This window comes from Armigeres subalbatus, unplaced genomic scaffold (genome assembly GCF_024139115.2).
Source record: "Armigeres subalbatus isolate Guangzhou_Male unplaced genomic scaffold, GZ_Asu_2 Contig941, whole genome shotgun sequence".
Lineage (NCBI taxonomy): Eukaryota > Metazoa > Arthropoda > Insecta > Diptera > Culicidae > Armigeres > Armigeres subalbatus.
In genome coordinates, this window is record NW_026943746.1 from 1 (window position 1) to 21,323 (window position 21,323).

At 39.8% G+C, this 21,323-nt stretch overlaps 1 pseudogene; it reads right to left on the bottom strand.

Annotated features, from left to right (window-relative positions):
- Nucleotides 1-8: 8 nt before the first annotated feature.
- LOC134204887 (uncharacterized) lies at nucleotides 9-21,196 on the bottom strand (annotated as a pseudogene).
- Between the last annotated feature and the right edge of the window lie 127 nt (nucleotides 21,197-21,323).

Sequence of the window (21,323 nt, forward strand, 5' to 3'; positions counted from 1 at the left end):
TCTTCTTTCCTAATTGTTGGGGTCTTCGTTGTTCGAACCAATTTCCGCACTACCTGCTTTTTTACCCTGAGCTAACTTTTTCCTATCATGGATCTGCTTTGTTTTCACTTTCAGTACTTCTTCTTCTTCCTCTTCTTCACTATCAACATCATCATTTCCGGAATCCGCCTCTTCATCCTGTTCCTCTTCACCACTTTCTTCCTCTTCTTCTGCTGCTACTTCGTCTTCACTCTCCTCCGCCTCATTACCACTACCGTCTTCTTCTTCTTCCTCTTCATCTTCTTCTGTTTCCACTTCTTCCGGTTTTTCAACACGGACTGTCTTATCACGCGCCTTGACGTCGGGTGGTTTCTTAACACCGTTACTACTAAATCCATTTGCCCCGGTGATATCCCGCATGAGTTGCGATTGTCGCTTCCGCAGAATATCCATCATCGGTTTGGTGTACCCTTTGATGTAGTCTTCGCTCTCTATGTAGTCCAAAGCGTTCGACGTCTTGTTTTCGAGCTCGCGAATCGCGTACGTCGGATTGCCGCTATATTTAATCACAACCTCTTCTATCTGATCGGCCCGCTCGAATTCCTTCTCCGCCCGCTCGCGTGCAATTTGGTCCGATCGGTGCTGAGGATGTCGGACCAGCAGAATTTCTTCTCTTTCTTGGCGGTAGAGCAACCTTTGTTCCGTTCACTTTCCTGTCGGCCGGAGTTCTCGTGCTGTCTCGTTTGGAGCGAAGATTCTTCGGCGATGTGGTTTTGTTGTGCAGAGTGCTTTCACGGTACGAGCACCCCAACTTCATCAACGATTTGACGTGGTTGATTTTGTTGGTGGATTCCGCCTCGTCCTGTGTGGTAAGTTTCTGACTGTGTTTGACGATGTCTTCGATTACGAGTTTGAGGCGAGACTTGGGTTTGTAGCCCAGTCGCAGCAGCTCCTGGAAGAACAGGGACCGAAGATAGTCGAACAATAGTCCGGTCGCTCGTCGTACGTCAATCCGCCGACGTAGTGCAGGAAGTCGCCGAGATATTTGGGACAGTCTTCACCGTAGATGGTTTTGAGCATCTCGCGAACGTCGGTCATGAAGTACTCCTTCATGCGGTGCACCTGCTCCGGTTGGTTGAGCATTTTTCGTCCTTCCATGGGAGGAATCCACGGCTCCAGAAAATGAGATTGTATCTGAGGAGCAAGAACATAATTTCATAATAAGTTTTTGTAATTAGGTAATTATGCAAATGTATGAGATGCCTAGCGAGTTTCTGATTGACGACTTTTTCAACTTACCCCAAACACTCCAAATCGCTTCGTCTCGCATGCGCACCCATATGCGCATCCCGGGAAGTGAACTCCAGCGTACCATCATGGGCACGTCGCTGGTCCATGAAGAACGGTCGGTGCTGCCCCGTGCTGTCCATGAACTTCGACGCCAAACCGAAATCAATCAGATGAATTCGTTCTTCGGTTTTACCGGTGGGAGTCTGTTTGTGCTTCTTTTTGTCATCCTCTTGATTGCCGTTCACTTTGAACGTTGACCCATTTTGACTGATCTGCACGTCAATTTGCTTAAAATTTTCACCCACATTTTTACTCGTAATGCGATAAAAGAATGATTTGCTGCTATCTCCATCCTTCTTTCGCTTGCGTTTGTTGTTTCTGTTCTTTGTATCCTCATCGTCACTGTCATCCCGGTATACGATGTTCTTCAGCGGACGCAGATAGTGCGACTTCACCATATTCTGGTAGGTCTCCGACTCGGCAACTCCATTTCCCCGGCAGGACCGCACCGGATTCGATCCACTGAACTCGACTGCCTTCTTCACCATAACCGTCGGCGTCGAGGTAAGCAAACCATTATATCCTTCACCATCGGGTGCAGTCTTTTTGGGAGCTGGCAATTGGTCAACTTTAGGAGTAGAACTTTGGATCACGAGTCTTGCGCTCTTGACGTTGTCCAATTCCGAAATGGGAACCTTCCCTATCATCAAATTTTCCGCTTTGATGTCCGAATGCACGTAGCCCTTGTCGTGTAAATGCTCCAGGACGTCCAATATCTGGCAAGCAATGATTGGAATACTTTTCGGATCGACCCGTCTGTTTCGGATCAACGAGTGCAGATCCCTTTGGTAGCGTTCCAGGATCAGAAATCGATATCGCTCATCCTTGAAGTAGTGCGACCCGGATGCGATGTATTCCGGCATGCCCGGGGGAATGGGACTCGTATCTGTGAAAGAGAAAACCATATGATTTAATTGTTTTCAACAGCTGTTTGGTTCACTTAATAAAAACAACAAACAAAAGACTGCGAAATATGCAATCCTGGAGTGATTATAATTAAAATATATAACAAACCTGTTCTTTTAGCCGTGTTGAGCAGTGCATGTATCTCCACAAACAGAGGCCCATTGGAGTGGGGTTCGATCTTGACCACGTACTTGGCATTGTCACTTGTGACTGGCTTGGTAATGTTGTCCGATGCGAGAAAGATCTCCCCAAAGCTTCCCTTGCCTGTAAAATAAAACAATTTCAGTGTAAAGTAATCTGACTATCGTTAATTCATGCCTCCACCAACCTATTGGCTTCCCGATGCGCCAATCCTTCAGCGACAGATCCGTCAGTACGGTTCCGTCGACAAACTCCCGCGTCAGTTGGAAGCTCACATTCAAAGCCGGACTACAGCTGGTGGGGGTTTCGAAGGACACCTTCTGGCGTTTCTGGGGTGTTTCGTAGAGGTGATTTTCAATCTCCACGGCATGTCGCTTGCCCATATTCTTTCCAGGCCTAGTAACTAATTAATTGTGGCAGTTTTATGCGATGGCCTAGAAGAGGTGTTTGAACTTTTCCCTTCGTTTCGGTGCAGCTTTTTGATTTACTGTTGTTTTGCAGTCACTTGGCACTTGGCGCAGCAGCAACGAGGTGGAACGCGTTTAAGCCAGTGGACGACGTCAGTGTGTTCGTTTTGGTTTCAATTGGTGCAGTTGGAGATGGCTGCAAAGGTAAAGGAAAAATATGCGAAAGATGAGGAAATATGCTTCGGCCAGTGTACAAACATTCATGTGCTTTTGAAGTGTGTGTTTTCCTTTTTATGCTCTGCTTACATCAACACTGTTTGCAGCAGAAACGAGAAATCGAAGTGCAGCAAACATCATTTTGGGAATAGAATTATCTTTTTTTTGTTAGGCTGCAATTACAACAAATTATGCTTTTCGGAATTATGGAAACCAGAGAAAACAGAGTAAAATTATCAAGCTGAAGAATTTACATTATTCTAGTTTGCGGTTACAGTGGTCTAACTTCAATTTGGACTACACTCGGAGTGCATCCAGGTTTTTTTTTTTGACACGGTTTCATTTTAATCGATTAAGACCTTCAAATTTAATGATTGAACCATTGTTGACCCCACAAAAAATCAACAAAAAATAAAAACAAAAGACTTGAAAATTTTGGTTAACCAAGAAACTAATTAATACCAAGCTTGTAATAAACTGGATATAGAGCCAATTCAGATTACGAGCTTTTAAATTATTACTAGATAAAAAGTATCATGAAGTCAAACTGCATACATCTGATTTTCACAGGCAATGATGTAACATTTTGTTTCATTTAAGATACATATTCTAAATCTCGAAAGTATATATGACAGGACTATATGATATGCAATATGATCATACTTCGAATTAGCAACAAATGACATTTTTGCCTTTCTCGTACAAAAAAGTTGTACCGAAAGGCCAAAAACGATTTTTTGATAGGAGGCCCGGAGAAACAGAAACAGGAGAAACAAACCAATCGATTCAGTTCGGTGAACTGAGGCGATGTCTGTATGTGTGTATGTATGTGTGCAAATTTTGTAGACACACTTTTGGGAAATTAGCATCAAGCTCGCCTTTTTGTATTTGCCGGGTCCGAAACGAGCACCATTTTTGCAGTGTTGATGTACATTATTGCAACATGTCCTGCCCATAGTACCCTTCCAGTTGTATCTGTATTCTGGATATATTATAGATTTGTGCGAGCTCGTGGTTCATCATTCACCGCCACACACGGTTCTATATTACCCAGAAAACCGTTCCACAGAATTCCATTCCCCAGAATGTACCGTTCCCCAGAAAACAGAATATATAGATGAATATGATTTCATTTTCTTCTTTTCTTACAAACATCATCGCAAGACCATACATAAAACAGTTTGTCCTGATAAGTTAGATGTGCAAGTGCCGTTGTAGTAATTATTAGAAACTGTAGTTTCAAATACAATGTGCCCTTTGGTATAAATGACCATAAGATGCCCGCCAGTAAACGCGACTTACGCAAAGGAATAACAGTTTGTTGCAGTTATCAATGATCTGTCAAACTGAACTGCCGCGTCACGTCGCATTGCATGGTCACGTCTAAAGAGGCTGCACTCATAACAAAAAGACGCAGTGTCAAAATTGGAAAGGCGCGCTTGCTGTCAAATCAGTTGTTCCAATCGAGCACATGGTTCTTAAAGGAAGGAGTATTGCGCCACTTGCAGGGCAGGTACAAAATGACCAAATTCCAAACCGCGAAATCCGCGACTTCAAAAACAAAACCACGAGAAACACATTTCAATGCAAAATTTTAATACTGTTGCTTTTGATCTATCAAAATATCAGTATCAGTAGTAAAAAATATAAGGCCGTTACAAATATTTAACTAAAATTATTTAACAGCATGAATTTGAATCAAGACTGATAAGAACAGTTGACAACCTGAACTCAGTTTGATTCTACACACTCAAACTGACATCGATACGAGGTTCTAAGTAGGTTGTCCAGATGGCGTTGGGTCACACTTAAATCATAATTTGGTTAATGATAATTTTGAAGAGCAATAACTTAAAATGAATTATTTTTTTTAGAAACCCAGAGGACTATGATCCTTAAGAACTTGATTTTGTCAAACTGATTCTCCAGAGAATCTAACACAAAAAGCTTGGAGAACTCTCTGATAAATAGATGCAGAGACGGATAGAAATGTTTGTAAGGTCTGCGGATTGTTTAACAAATTGTCAATATATGGTGTGCTGTCCACGAAGTGAAGAATGGAGTTATCATCACTGCATAGTTCATATTGGAGCAGAGCGGAATACAGTACTTACGCGATTCTGCTCCCCATGAACATACAAGATCCCAGTCGGAAGGATTCCATCCTCTACTGATCACTAATCTATTGCGAGCAGTGGATCGTCGGATTTGCAACCAACCGTGATTTCCCATCGAGTCTCAATTTCTGTAATGAGGCATTCCACGGGGGCATGTCAGTCGATCCTGAGCGACCATTTCGAAAATATTTGAAACTCTGCACAGTTTTTCAATTTCATCTAAATCGTCATATTTCGATATCAAATCTTCATATTGAGTCACGACTAACTTTTCAAAAGGGTGTATGTTTAAATGGTTCAAAAATATTTAAAAAGCTGCACAGCAAAAACGGAATGTTCGATTGTTATGATTTTTTCAGCAAAGTTAGACAACTAAATGGTGATTCTTAAGAAAATGTGCACAGTAAAAAAAAAATTTTTTTGCCTTTAAAAATATCATTTTGTCACAAAACTCAAATATCTCAAAACCCTATCTTTTTCGAACGTAATTTTTTAGGAAAACGGTCCATTATATTAGCTATCTACCATAAAAATTTAATGATGGTAAACTAATAAACAAAAAAGTTATGACGTTTCAAACATTTCACAATTTTCACATTTTATTAGTTATTTCGAGAATTGCAGTTTGATGCAGATTTTATTGTTAAGGGACGTGATTTAAACAAGTTGTTTTCATGATATTTTGATTTAATTATTCATAGCATCTATAAGAAACTTAGACACGATCCAGTGTTGTGATCAAAAGTATTGATAGTGTCATAATTTTCATTGCACGTGACTGGCGAAAAATTCTTTTAATAGTGTTGAAACCTGTTGATAATAACGTTGATAGAAACATATCAGAAATGTTATTTTTAAGACAAAAGCTGCAAAATCAAAGATTTATATACACGTGTACGTCTATAGTTTACCTGCAAAAATATACCTCTTAGAGAATAGACTTTTATGATCGGGAGGAAACGGGTATCTTCAACAACAACAAATGCATGATAGGTACATACCATGACAATGTTTCACGAAAAGCAAAAAATTACTACTACTAAGGTTGTTAAAGATCTTATAGTAATTTTTTCTTCAGTCAAGCAATTGAAACCATACTAGTCAGTAAAAACTTAAAAGTGATGTTGTTGATTGAAATATTACGAACAACATGAGTAGCCGCTTTCTCAACTGTTGTAGGCCGTTTGATGGAAAAAGTGTTCAAAAGAGTTACGAAATCTCACCGAAAGCACCATAGATAAACTGAAAGCGACTGGTTATGCTCCAATGTCCACATTGAATACAAATTTACGCATTTGCACGTCCTGCCGTCTAAACGTTGACAAAAGAGCAATCTGTATATCATCGGTTGAGCAGAGCGCAGGAAGTTCGAAAACGACAGCAACTGAGGAATTGCCAGATGTATCGACAACAACTGAGGAATTACCAGAAGTATTAAGTGCTGAGAGCCTTGCCACCGTACCATCAGCGAAATCTGTTTCAACAAATCAATCGGAAGATGAGTGTATCCAAAAGGTCAACATCGAACGCTTTAACGAGGGCATAGCTGGGATAAAAGTGACCTGATTAAATGGAGTAAGATGGACTACGTTTATTACCCGGAGAAAAAATACCGTGAAATAAACGAAGCTGTACGAAGAAACCTCTTCAAATTAGGACCTGATGATGTGGAAAATACAGACTACGATGAGGTAATTATAAATATGAAGGAAAGGTTCTCGAATGCAGCCACGACAAGGAAAGAAAAATTATTGATTTTGTCGATGCTGCCAAGGGTCTATTCAGGATGCCATTGATGAGTTCAAAACCAATAGAAATACAGTAAAAGAGGCAAAACAATTGAAGAATAACTGTCTTTCAACCAAAAATACTAGGTCTAGTACTGCATTAACAGATGAGGCAAAAGAAATAGTAGTTCAATATTTTGAAGATGATGAAGTAAGTCGAGCTATGCCTGGTCAAAAAGATTATGTATCAGTAAAAAGATGGAAAGCGTCAAGCAATCCAAAAACGATTAATGATGACGATTTTGAAAGAAGCGTACACACGCTTCAAGGAAATTCACGATAATATTAAAATAGGTTTTTCCTCATTTGCAAGCCTTCGGCCAAGGCAATGTAAGCTTCTTTCCAATTCAGGAACACATAATGTGTGTGTGTGCACAACCCATGAGAATATTAATCTTATTTTACATAGTTTGAAAAGAATCAATTTAACAAAGGATATTAAAATGTTAACTGGTAGTCTTTTGTGTGAAAATACAACATCAAATTGCTATCTACGATCTTGTTCGGATTGTCCAGATTCTTCATCATTGGAAAATACTTTATTCGCTGAGTTTGAAGAAAAATATATTGATCAGTTATCATTTGAGCAATGGGTGACCACGGATAGGTGTGACATAGAAACTATTGTAAAACCTGTAGATGAGTTTGTGTCATATTTTGCTTGAAATTAGAAAGTTTAATCCCTCACGATTCCATTAAAACAGAACAATCCAGCTTTTTAAAAATACGAAAAATACATTACAAAATGGTGAATTTTTAGTCATTTGTGATTTTTCTGAAAATTACAGCTTTGTATTGCAAGATGAAGTGCAGTCCCATCACTGGAACGTACAACAAGCTACAATTCATCCATTCGTTATTTATTTTAATGGAAGTACGCAAATTGAACACTTAAGTTTTATTATAATTTCCGAAGATTTAAGACACGATTCAGTATCCGTAAACTTGTTCATTGAAAAAATGATTAACTTTTTACGCGTTGATAAGCATAAAGAAGTCAAAAAGATATATTTCATGTCTGATGGAGCAGCGTCGCAGTACAAAATCGTAAGAATTTTTCGAGCCTATGTCAATTTAAATCAATGTACGGAATTGATGCAGAATGGCATTTTTGCTACATCACATGGCAAAGGTCCTTGTGATGCTATTGGAGGAACAATAAAGCGCATGGCCACAAGAGCAAGTTTAGCCAAAGAACGAGCATCCAATTAAAACTGCGAAAGAACTTTTTGATTGGGCAAATCGTAGAAAAGAAAAAGATTTAACCAAATTATCATTGTGTTTTACTTCTACTGAAGAGTACGAAATAAAGGCTTCAGAGCTCAGCGAGCAATTTAATAACGCGAAACGATCCAAGGAACCCAAAATTTCACTGTTTCATTCCATTGTCGGAAAATAAAATTAAAGCAAAACTATACTCAAACTGTGCTGATAATAATTCAAAAGTGTTCGATATTTTAAAAAATTTGAATAAAATAAATAAAAAATAAGTATTAATAAACTGTTTTCATGAAATCATAACCCATACCAAAATGCAAACCCAAAACTCTTACAGTTTCTATATCAACTTTGTGTAAATGCAACATTTATTTTAATACTTAGGATAATATTAATTCATTTTTATTTATTTATACATATAATATACATAATATCGATGAATACATAAATATGGAATATCATAAAAACAACTTGTTTAACTCACGCAAGGCCCTTAACAATAAAATCAGCATCAAACTGCGATTCTTGAAAAAAAAAACACGGAAATTTTTTTTGTTTACTATTTGTGGAAATTGTGAAATGTTTGAAATGTCATAACTTTTTTGTTTATTAGTTTACCATCACCAAATGTTTATGGTAGATAGCTAATATAATGGACCGTTTTCCCTAAAAAAATTACGTTCGAAAAAAGATAGGAGGGTTTTGAGATATTTGAGTTTTTGTGACAAAAATGATATTTTTAAAGGCAAAACAATTTTTTTTACTGTGCACATTTTCTTAAGAATCACCATTTAGTTGTCTAACTTTGCTGAAAAAATCATAACAATCGAACATTCCGTTTTTGCTGTGCAGCTTTTTAAATATTTTTGAACCATTTTCACATACACCCTTTTGAAAAGTTAGTCGTGACTCAATATGAAGATTTGATATCGAAAAATGACGATTTAGATGAAATTGAAAAACTGTGCAAAGTTTCAACTCAATAGAAAATCATGAATTAAAAATTTTCTTAAATTTTGATGCTGTTGCTTGGAATCGCTCTAATGTGCTAAAGCATATGCAGTAGAGTGATTCAAATTTTGACTTTTTTGCTCCCCCCTATGCTTAAACGATGGCATTTGCTATTTTCATAATCGTCCCAAATTTTTAGCTAATTTGGATGTAATTTGACTGAGCACAAGCAGTTTGAAGCTTATATGAAAATTACTATGAAAACAGTAACTTTTGTGAAAAACCGTTCCCCATCATTGCCCATTAAGTTGTAAAAATGTATGAATACGTTAGCAACATGGGAAATTTAACAAGGGAAAATATCGTCGTTGTTGCTAAACGATTTGATGCTGGCAACATAAGTTATTAGGGAAATACTGAATTGTGGGAAATTCAATTTAACACGTAAAAGAATAACATCAATATCAATAATGAGCACTTCTGTTTTCTTTATAATTTTGCTCACAGAAGTCAGATTGCTTCGCAACAACAACTGACTTTCAGCTTAGGATCTATTCTATGATAGCGATGTGTTAAATATATTAAAATAGATACTGGGCTACTTCACGAAACGATTCTTTACATAAGTGGCAATTCTCATAGTAATTTTCATATAACCTTCAAATGGCACGTGCACAATCAAATTACATCCAAATCAACTAAAAATTTGGGAGGACTATTAAAATAGCAAAAACAATCGTTTAAGCACAGGGGAGCGAAAAAGTCAAAATTTGAATCACTCTTATATGCAGTGTTGTAAAATGTCATTGGCATTCATTTGTCTTTTTTTATCGAAACCTTTTTCAGAAGCAGGATATCAAATTTAATATGAGTTGTTACGAACTTATAGCGCTTAAATGGTTCTATAACTTTGTCTAACTGGACATTGCATTTCTGTTAAAAAGTCTGATTCGTGGGAGGCAAAATGTTATTCGAAAAAAAATCCACTCGAGCCTCAGCCTTCGCCTTGCAATGTATCTTTGATGAAAAATATAACTCCTAAAATATAAATCTACTCCTAAAAAAAGTTTTAGACAAATTAGTCAAATGACATACGGGTGACATTTTACAACACCCCAAGGAAGTCATTTGGGTCCGTTAGTCTTCCTACTATATTTCAATGACGTGAATTTTGTACTCGAAGTTTCCCGCCCATCGTATGCTGATGACCTGAAAATGTTCTTGCAAATCCAATCAATCGACGATTGGTATTTCCTTCAACGTCAGTTAGAATCCTTTGTCAATTGGTGCAACGTCAACCGTATGATAGTCAATCCGGCAAAATGCTCGATGATCACTTTTTCTCGGATTAAAAATCCCGTTAGATTCGACTACACGCTTTTGAATACCAGCATAGAACGTCTGAGTCATGTCAAAGACTCGGGCGTAATTTTGGATTCCCATCTGACGTACAAAATGCATATTTCATACGTTGTAGGTAAAGCTTCCAAAACCCTGTCTGGGCTTTATCTTTCGGATGGCTAAAGAATTTTCTGACATTTACTGTCTAAAGTCTTTGTATTGCTTACTGGTGCGGTCGATACTGGAGTATTGCTCCTCCGTTTGGAATCCCAATTATACGAACGGTGCCGAACGAAGTGAGTCCGTGCAACGACGCTTCCTACGATTTGCACTGCGTAGACTACTTTGGAGAGATCCATTACTCCTGCCAAGTTATGGAAGCCGCTGTGGGCTTATCGATCTGGAGCCGCTAAGAGAACGCCGTAACACCGCTCGAGCTGTACTTGTTGCAGACGTTTTGCCAGGCCGAATAGATTGTAGTGACATTTTGGAACAAATTAATAAAAATGTACAGCCGAGAACACTTCGAAATAACACTTAAGAATGCCATTTCGTCGGACTAACTACAGTATGAACGGTAGTATTGAAGGATTACAGCGTATATTCAACAGGGTTTCTACAATAGTCGACTTCAACCTGCCTCGTCAGACGCTGCATCAAAGATTCAAAGAATTTTTCACATCGCAATAGATAGCTGTTTTAGTGTTTGTGTCCATTTTTTTTTAAAGTTTTTGACGATATGTATACTTATATTTTTCATCATTAGTACATAAGTAGTCTGTTTATGTAGACCTTAATAAAATAATAATAAACACTGGGCACAAGCAAATGAAGAATCGAGGAATTTTGGAGCGCGAAAGCATAGCATAGTTACGGTGTACTTCGTAGATTGGATACTAGTGATAGTCATGTTTTTCTTTTGAAATCCTTATTCAGATTGCTATCAAAAATCAAGGTGGGTGTGGTCCTTGATTTCAATCTAGGATAAAAATCACAAAAGCATGAGGATTACTACTCCTGGCCACGCCCATCTTCATCGTAACTTGGGAGAGGAAGGAAGTGTTGATGTAGTACTTACTTAACGAGAGGTCCCCGACTCAGCGACACCCTCATAAGTACCACGGAGTTGGATATTTGGGAAGGTATTCGTTGGGTCAGGATTTGCCTGTAGCTGACAATGTGACCGTGGTAAATCTTACACCGTAACACACCACGCAAAGGTGTCTACCCAGCGTTACGGGGCCGAGGATTTTTGGATTGCGAAAAGGCAGAAACGTTTTTACCCGAAAAAATATCTAACCAATTATATTTTACTTTCCCATCAAAAATGTTTATTAACTCAAACGATTCTTTAATTCATTTAGGGTCAACTTTCACAAAGAGCTCATATTTGTTGACGCCTCTAATTATTTTTAAAATTTAAAACAATAAATCAAACAAGTGCTAATCTTTAAACTTAACATTCGTACTATTTTGAACCAGCACAAGGCCAATCCTTCAGGCAGGTTTACACCTGTCGCACTTTTTTACTTTTTGTTTATGAAATTAAAAAAAAATAGGTTCTTAAAAAAGTTAATCTCAAAAGAGTCAAAAAATTGACTGAGACTTTAAAACGAGATACAATTTTTGACGAGCAAGTTCAATTTCAATAAAAAGGACTAGATTGCAAATAGTTGGAACAAGCAGCCTAGAATACTAAGAGTCACCATGGAACAGCATTGGATGAGGCAGAAGTCGGAAAGATGAGGCGTCTCTATATCGCTCAACCGAGTGGACAGAGTTGATAACAACCAGCATAATTACGTACTATAATCAGCATGCTTAAGTTCAGTTCCGGCGGCCCCATGTGCGAATTTCAATGCGTTCAATCTGGTCACTCACACGAACACCCAGACCTTAATAGTCAAATTGTCGTTCCCCAAATTGTAATAATGAACCACAATATTAGTGACCTCATGGGAATCACTCTCAAAAATATTGGAAACAAAGAATAACTTTTAAACACAATTCAGCGTCCCGGCAATCCAGAATTACAATATGATCAATTTGTCAGGTCAACGGACGGTCTATTAAATATCGTGTGGACATCAAGCAACATTTATACGATAACTAAAATATGTTAGAATCCCAAAGTATTGCTTACTATTCACTCACATAAAAAACAACATTAACATTTTGAATTTTCGAGAGAGTGTTAATATAAATCTGCGATTTTCCCGACAACATTTTAAGGAACCGCGGCTGGAAGTGCAAATACGCGAAATTCGTGAAAATGCGAAATCCAGCGACTGTTGTAACAGCCCTGCACTTGTATAAAGCAAGCACTTTAGTCACGTATATTCTGGCCTGGCATAGCATATGGTCACGTCTAATCTGACTTCACCCCAAAACAGAAAAAAAAAATCTTGTTTCGAAGCACGCCTTGATTGAGGAAATAAATAGGGACCCATGCATTTGCCCGGAATAAGGCAATTAAGTCGATGATTCCTTCTTTTAAAACGCGCATGCACTGAATAGGGTAAATGAGTATTTTTTGTGTGCTATGCACGCGTTCGTCCAAAATAAGGCACAAGAATATGAGTCAATAGGGTAAAGAATGTATTTTGGACCACCCTTAGGGGGCTCTTATTTTGAACCACCAAGAAGAATTTGCACTGCAGTGGTTCAACATATGAGCCGTCGAACTGGTGGTCCAAAATACCTTCCTTACCGTAAATCCTTCTTGAAGGCACGAAGGCATCCTTCCTTTGAAATATGAGACAGGAGCACAGGAGAATCCACATAAAGATTACTATTAGAATTTTCCGGGAATATGGTGAATCATAATTGAACGTCAAAGTCATTCAAAGAACGGCGTGAATATAATAAGGTCCATTTTCTTCAATGATTGATTTGGGCTTATAACGGGTGGAAACTAAAAAATTGGAATGACTTCAATACTTTTCTATAAGAATAATAATGCTTTCACAAAAATAATTATGACATGATGTGAATAAATCCTTTGAATTGTCGACACACACTTTCACTTCAACATTGCTTACAATATGCCGTCGAAACAGGAAGTATTGCAGCGCGCATTGTACATTTTATCAAGCGAACCAAGATCATGAGAAAAGAACGCGGTCGAACATTTTAGGCGTGAAAATGTTAAGAATACCTCAGTTAACATAGCATTTTTGGTCAACTAAGCTCCATTGTATGCAAAGGTGATTGTAAGGCCAAAGTCACGAAGCAACTCATAAGCAGGATCAGAAGCAGCATTCCGAAAATTGATTTGGCTGAGCCGTCCAGCGGTCATGTCATACCAACAAGACTAAGCTGCCGTAATCTGAAAAAGTGACGTATGCGCTATTTTACAACATGCATGTTTTTCATTTTTCTGTTAAAGAGTTCGATGAGTACTACTCGTTAACACCATTTTTGAAAAATGGTTAATACGCCACTTTTTCAGATTACGGCAGAAGGTGCGCCGCACGGCGAACTATGTACCATATGCTAATATTCATTAGTACATTCAAAGTTAATTGCCTATGTTTCGGGTAATAAGCCACCCGGAGTGGAAATTAATTACTGTGTCTGAAACTCGATTATGCATTTGCACTACATGTGATAGATTTAGTTCGGAAAAAGTATTGATCCCACAAAACCAGTAAACTAGACAGGTACTTTCCCTACTATGCTACGAAGGACCTCCGTCGTCCTCCGCAACTTAGCGAGTACTGGTGAAACTAAATTCCCAGCACCGGGCACGTAGCCGAACTCTCGCAATACATTTTCAGAACTAACTCTCTCATATGTATGTTTGTACAAACGCCAACCAAGTAGGATGAGTATTTAGTATTGTCTGGCTCCTACACACCTGCTTCATCAGCAACGGCGCTCAATAAAGTAGGGTTGTGCCAGTTGGTTGTCAGATCCCAACCCGACCACATAAGCGAAGAGAGATCGCCACTCGAGTTCAGTACATTCAAAGTTAATTGCCTTTAATTTGCTTAATACCCGGAACATAGGTCCTCAGCACCCGTCCCTCAAATATTCCGAGTGCTTGCAAGTCCTCCTCGAGTAAGGTCCAAGCCCCATTTCCGTAGAGGATCAATCGCTCTCATGAGCGTTTTTGAACATTTGGTGCGGTTGTGAATCGTAGTTTTTTCTCGAGCCCGTAGTAGTCCCGACTTTCACAGATGATGCGCTTTCGTGTTTTAAGACTAACATATATAGTAAGCAAGGATCCAATATAGACAAATTCATCGACTTCGTTTGTCAATCTCTCGTAACACTGCTTTCCAGGCGGGCCCTGTCGCGCTCGATTCCGCCCTACTATCATGTACTTTGTCTTCGATGCATTCACCACCAATGCATTTTTTTTTTGTTTCACGTTTAAGGCGGGTGTACAGTTCTTCCACCTTTGCAAATGTCCGGTCGACAATGTGTCCATGTTATCCGCGAAACAAATAAATTGACTGGATCTGAACAACAGGTACGAAAGTCCGTAACTTTGTCTTAGTCCCCGGCGCAATTCGAACGAACTGGAGTGTTCGCCATTTTTTAAACTCGTTCAGCTATGAAAGCTGTTTCGATTCCGAGCGCTTTTTAAAGTAGATGAGAGGACTATTATAATATTAAAACTTTCGTAAGGACGTGGCCAAGTGTACAGAGAAAATCGGGTTTACATTATTGAAGTTTGTGTCAAAAGCATTGATAATAATGGATATGCCTATCTTTGCAACTCCATCTACGATTTGTGCGAATGTTTAATGCTATGCTATGCAATGCTATTTGCCGTACAGTAACGATCAGGTGCGTTGTCGAGCGACCATCAGCTTTCCACGAGCTCATTCACTATTGGTGACAAACGATGGAATATGATCTGGTATATCACTTTGTAGGCGGCATTAAGGATGGTGATCGCTGGAAAGTTTTCACACTCCTGTTTGCCGCCTTTCTTGTAGATGGGGCATATAACCCTTTTTTCCACTCCTCCGGTAGCTGTTCAGTTTCCCAGATTGACAAACTGACTATCAGTTTGTGCAGGCAAGTGGCCAATTTTCCGGGCCCATCTTGATGAGCACATCGTCCGCTGAACTGACATAGTCATCACCTCCGCTGCCTTGACTTTCACAGCGCCATTTAAGTGTTCCTCATAGCGCTGCTTCCAGCCTTTGATCACCTCACGTTCATCCGTCATGCTCCCATCCTTATCCCGGAACATCTCGGCTCGCGGAAAGAAGCCTTTGCGGGATGCGTTGAGCTTCTTGTTTCTTGAGAACGGCACAGCTGTTCCATCTCTTTGCGTGTTTCTTGAGAACGGCAGAGCTGTTCCATCTCTTCGCACTCCGCTTCTTCCAGGCGGCGTTTCTTCTCCTGAAAAAGGCGGGTCTGCTGTCTCCGCTTCCGTCTATAACGTTCCACGTTCTGCCGGGTCCCTCCAGAATCTGTCTGCACTCTTCGTCGAACCAATCGTTCCGTCGACTTCGTCTTATATACCCGACCTTGTTCTCCCCTGCGTCGTTAATGGCTGCTTTGACTGTATTCCAGCAATCCTCTTGAGGGGCCCCATCGAGCTCACCCTCTTCCGGCAACGCTGCCTCGAGATGCTGCGCGTATGCAGTGGCGACATCAGGTTGGTTCAGTCGCTCTAGGTCGTACCGCGGTGGTGCCGAACATTGTTGATGACGGATAGTTTTGGGCGCAGTTTACCAATCACGGATGTCGATATTAGCGCCACAATATGTCCTGACGTCGATAACGTCGGAAAAAGTGCCGTCCATCAATCAGAACGTGATAGATTTGTGATTCTGTCTGCAGTGGTGATCTCCAGGTGTACTGATACGGGAGGCTGTGTTGGAAGTAGGTGCTGCGAATGGCCATATTCTTGGAGGCGGCTAAATAAATTAGTCGTAGGCCGTTTTCGTTCGTCAGCCGGTGGGCTCTAAACTCCTCCTCTTGGTCAACCTGAGCGTTCAACGATGATTTTGACGTCGTGGCTTGGGCAGCTGCCGTACTCACATTCCAGCTGTGCGTAGAATGCGTCCTTATCGTCATCAGTGCTTCCGTAGTGTGAGCTATGGACGTTGATTATGCTGAAGTTGAAGAATCGGCCGTTGATCCTCAACCTGCACATTCATTCATTGTTCGTCCACCACCCGATCACGCGCATTTGCATATCGCCCATCACTATGAAAGCTGTTCCCAGCTCGTGTGTGTTGCCGCAGCTCTGGTAGATGGTATGATTACCTCTAAACGTTCGCACCATTGATCCCTTCCAACCTCCTGCAGCGCTACGATGCCGAATCCATGGTATACCTGGCACGGGGAATACCGAGATTACTATTGTCGCTCCCGTTCGCTTGACCAACAGCTAGTTTGCTTGAGCCTAGCAGCCAAGGTACCGGTACGATAAGTGTCAAACCGATGTACATAGGTGGTGAAACCAAACATTCTGGACAACAAACGGCCAAGTTATAGCCTATTCAGATTACGCCATTTATGATCATAAATATCACGATAAAGAATAACCTGATGTTCGATAATACCTTCAGAAACTCCTTTGGAAAATCCATTCGGGATTCCTTCGGGCATTCATTCGAAAATTCCTTTAGCAAAAATCCTTCACAAATCCCTTTACACTTTCTTTTCCAAAATCCCTGCAGGTTCTTTTTCGGGAATTTCTTAAAGAAACCATACGAAAATTTATTTCGAAATTCATCCGGGTAGTTATCTTGCAAATTCCTCCAGAAATTATTTGGATAATTGCGCTAATCATTCTTATGGACACTCTCTTAGTGATTTATTACTTGGAAAATTGATCCAGAAATACCTTCGAAAGTTCCTCGACGAATTGCTTTGAAAAATCCTTAGTTATTTTGTATTTTTTAATACATTCCTGAGAAATTTCCGAAGGACTACTCAAAAGAATTTACAAAGTAATCTCGAATTGATTTCCCAAATATATTTCAAAATTTCTCTAAGAAAAGCTTCGGAAATTCTCCAGGAATTCCTTTGAAGATAGCAAAAATTTTTTTTTTGTATTACGAAACAACGATCCCTAAATGTGCAATACATTTTGAATTGGTTTGAATGGTATATTTATTCAAATATTGTTATGCATCACTTTAATCTTTTAAAATAATTTCGCTCATGATAACCGGGTATTGGAATTTCTCTGATTATGTCAAGAATTCCCTGATATTTTTCCAGGTAGTAGGCACCATGTTTGATTGAACTTCTCGTACAAAAGGCTTTATGATAAGACACTCGCAATCTATCACAATAGTTTATAAGATTTTGTGAAAAAATCCAAAGCAGTGTTGATAAATATTAACTATGTAGAGAGAATGATCATAAGGACAAAACCCCCAACGTTTATTTCTTGGCCGCATTCCAATCAATATAGGGGTGCTACCCAAAACCCCCTCCTCACTCCTTGGCCGTGCGGTAAGACGCAAGACCATGCTGAGGGTGGCTGGGTTCGATTCCCGGTGCCGGTCTAGACAATTTTCAGATTGGAAATTGTCTCGACTTCCCTGGGCATAAAAGTATCATCGTGTTAGCCTCATGATATACTAATGCAAAAATGGTAACTTGGCTTAGAAACCTCGCAGTTAATAACTGTGGAAGTGCTTAATGAATACTAAGCTGTGAGGCGGCTCTGTCCCAGTGTGGGGATGTAATGCCAATAAGAAGAAGAAGAAGAAGACCCAAAACATCTCTCTTCATATTCATATGAAACCAAAGGGAGAGAACTTTCGCCATTGGACCAACATAATGTTTAAATAATAAAACCTGACTCAATTGAATCTTTACATCCACACTCCATAGCTGCTTATCATTGATTTATCAGTCCCTGAAATTATCACTCGACCGACAAAACCTGGGACATACTAAAATAAACGAAAACAATTCCATTGTAGTGCAATTCAAATAATGCTGTTACTTATCGCATCATCGTACATATATAGCGGTAACGAGCAAAAATTCAAAACAACAAAGAACCTAACGGTTTATGCTATCTCTTACAAAGATTGTTTGTTCCCCAGACTGAAAACAAAACGCAAAAAAACGTTCAAGGTCATCCTTCGAACAACATTGTTTACACTAACTGCTGTGCGGTGTAACATTTCATCAACAGCGTCAGCTGATTCGTTTATCATTAGACGAAATCCAGAATCCACGTAGCACCGTTACTATTATTTCAGGTTTGCTCCACTTTGTTGGAAAATGACAAAAGCTGCCAACGCTGAAAATAATTATGATCGTCAACGTCGTCGTCGTGACCCATCCGTAATGGCGATGGCGGCGACGGCAACAGCGACACATACCTAGCATGAAGCGAAGGAAAATGGTAGCCGAGCACCGAACTCAAACAGGGCCACGGCGAGACGGCGACGATAGCAACAGCAAACAGTACCAGGAGAAAAAGTAATAATAAAAGAAGCACCACCAAACGAGAAGTAAAGTGGCTCTATCTCCCCCATTTTCTGCTGCATTCAAACATTGCGTATTCGACACCGGATCGACCCGCGACCATTCGTTAGTCGTTGGACTATCTCTGCCTCTGCCGTTTTCGGTTGGCTGATTCTGACGACCAAACTACCCAGCAAGCAACATGATCGGTGTGTCTGGTTCTGGGGCTGTGTTTGTTGATGTTCGCAGGGCTGATTTAGTGCCACTGCAAGTGATTTTTTTTCGTTCAGTCGCAGATTAAGGAATCTGATTGGCAACTAGATACACTACTAAAAATCCACACATATTTATTGGCAAAAATCCATAGATTTAACTTATGATACATATCAGCGTACACATAATTATTCTTCACGCGAACTACTAATAAAATATATATCCAAATCTTGATTTAATCAACTTTATGTGTGGCCTCGAATAAGCAATTATTCAATTTATGTGTGGTTCTATATCGATTATATTAGGGTGGAGCTATTGCAAAAATTTATAACGGCTGCACATATATCTTATATAGATATGTTTGGCAGTGTAATAGTTTTATCTATTAACAATTTGCAACAATTAACAATTAGAAATTTGCAGGCATATAGAAAAACTTTGAAATGATAACTGTGGAAGTTGCAAAGCAGGGCAACTTCCAGTTAGAGCATATTAGAAGAAGAAGACAATCAGACAATGCTTCTCTTTGTTTTCGTTTTTGCTACACTCGAGCTACACTTTTGCACCGAAAATGTTCGTTTATGATTTTCGTGCTACACCAGTGTAGCATTTTTCTTGCACTGAAACAAGCAATGTAGCACCAGAAAAAATCAGAGTGTGCCGTGTAGTGCCGTGTAGTGTAGTTTGTTGTCAAGTTTTTCTCGTTGTTATTGTTTTCTTTTTATGGTATCCATCGGGTATCCATAACAAACAAACCCCAACTGCACTCAAAACGTTCGTTTTTGCGGTGCAAAATGCTGCACCAAGATGAATACACCACTAGGTGTTCCAATCTGCCAAATTCACGATTCAGCCATCTTGGATTTTAGTATGGGAGAGCCAGCCGGTTTGTTTTCGTTTTGCACTGAAAATGAATTTTTCACCCCCGCCGTCTTCTCTTCCACAAACTTGGCAGGTTGGAGCACCTACTACTGTATTCATCTTGTGCTGCACTAAACCGTGTTGCTACATCCCAAACGAAAACGACATAATAACCAATGATTAGAACTTTAAAGCTAATCGTAAACAAAACTTTGATTCGACAATAATTTCGACAGTATTATGAGAACATGATGGCTCGTTCCGCTACGCTACATGATCGTCGTGGTAGTTTGCCTAAACGTCTCAGAATCAGTGAGAAGGCTTTGTTTATCTTTATCTTATAGGTAAGCCGTAATAACGGCTTACGCGAGAATGGACAACTTCTGTAACCAAATTATTGCGCTCTACCAGCCCTGCGTTTGTGTACTCATTGATTGCTGTTCGAAAAGCATCAAGAAGACTGCATTGCTGGCCGCCAAGACGTTGGATTGAAAATACGGAAAATACTACTCCAGCTACCGTTTCGCTCATTCACAAACACACCGTTGTTTACAAAATGGAAACCGTTCGCACCAACACTACCCAATCCTCTCTTTCTGACAGCTACGAAAACCGTTTCGCTGTTCCCTTTCACACGGCATTCTTCTAGTTCTTCTGTCAGTTTTCTGCACTGACCACACGCACACAGACGCACCTGCAACCAAATCTTTACACGAAAAACGATTCCATGATTTCACGCATACCACCGCAGCGCGCTCACGCAAATCGATTAAAATCCCTCCCAACCCGACGACTGGGCTATCGGACGTAGATTCGATTTTCCTCCGGGAGCACTTTCCCCGAAAACTAGAATCCAAGGAAAAATCAATCAACCTATCGGAAGCTGGAAAATTTTCCCAACCCAATGCACCCAACGCCACGGAACCGTACCTTGATCAGAGCTCGAATTTCGCTCCGCTAATATTCTACCCTCGACAGAGCTCAAGTTCGATGCAAGCAGCAGCAGCCATTCATGCCGAGGTCCTCCGTTTTTGAACGAACGACGACTCGACCAGACACGACCCAAAAATGAAAACTTTTTCACGTCACTTTTTCCACTGAAGATACGTCTCGTTCGAACCGGAAAACATCCACAATCGAATCCGTACGTTCCGCACTTCACTTTAAACCTAATTTTAATCAACTTTTCGCCGTTTTTCCACCTGAAAATTGCACTACATTTCACTACTTTCGAGAACCGTGATGGACGAAGGTGTTTCGCTTTTCTCGATTATGGATGATGGGATTTTTCTGTTCCCTTTCGGTTTCTTCTTGGCTGCTGTTCTAGTACTACGCGCACTGCTCGGTCGATGGAAAAGAACCACACCACGAAGGAAATTTCACCACATATGTTTGTCTCTTTTTATCTTATGCTATTTTGCATCTGATTT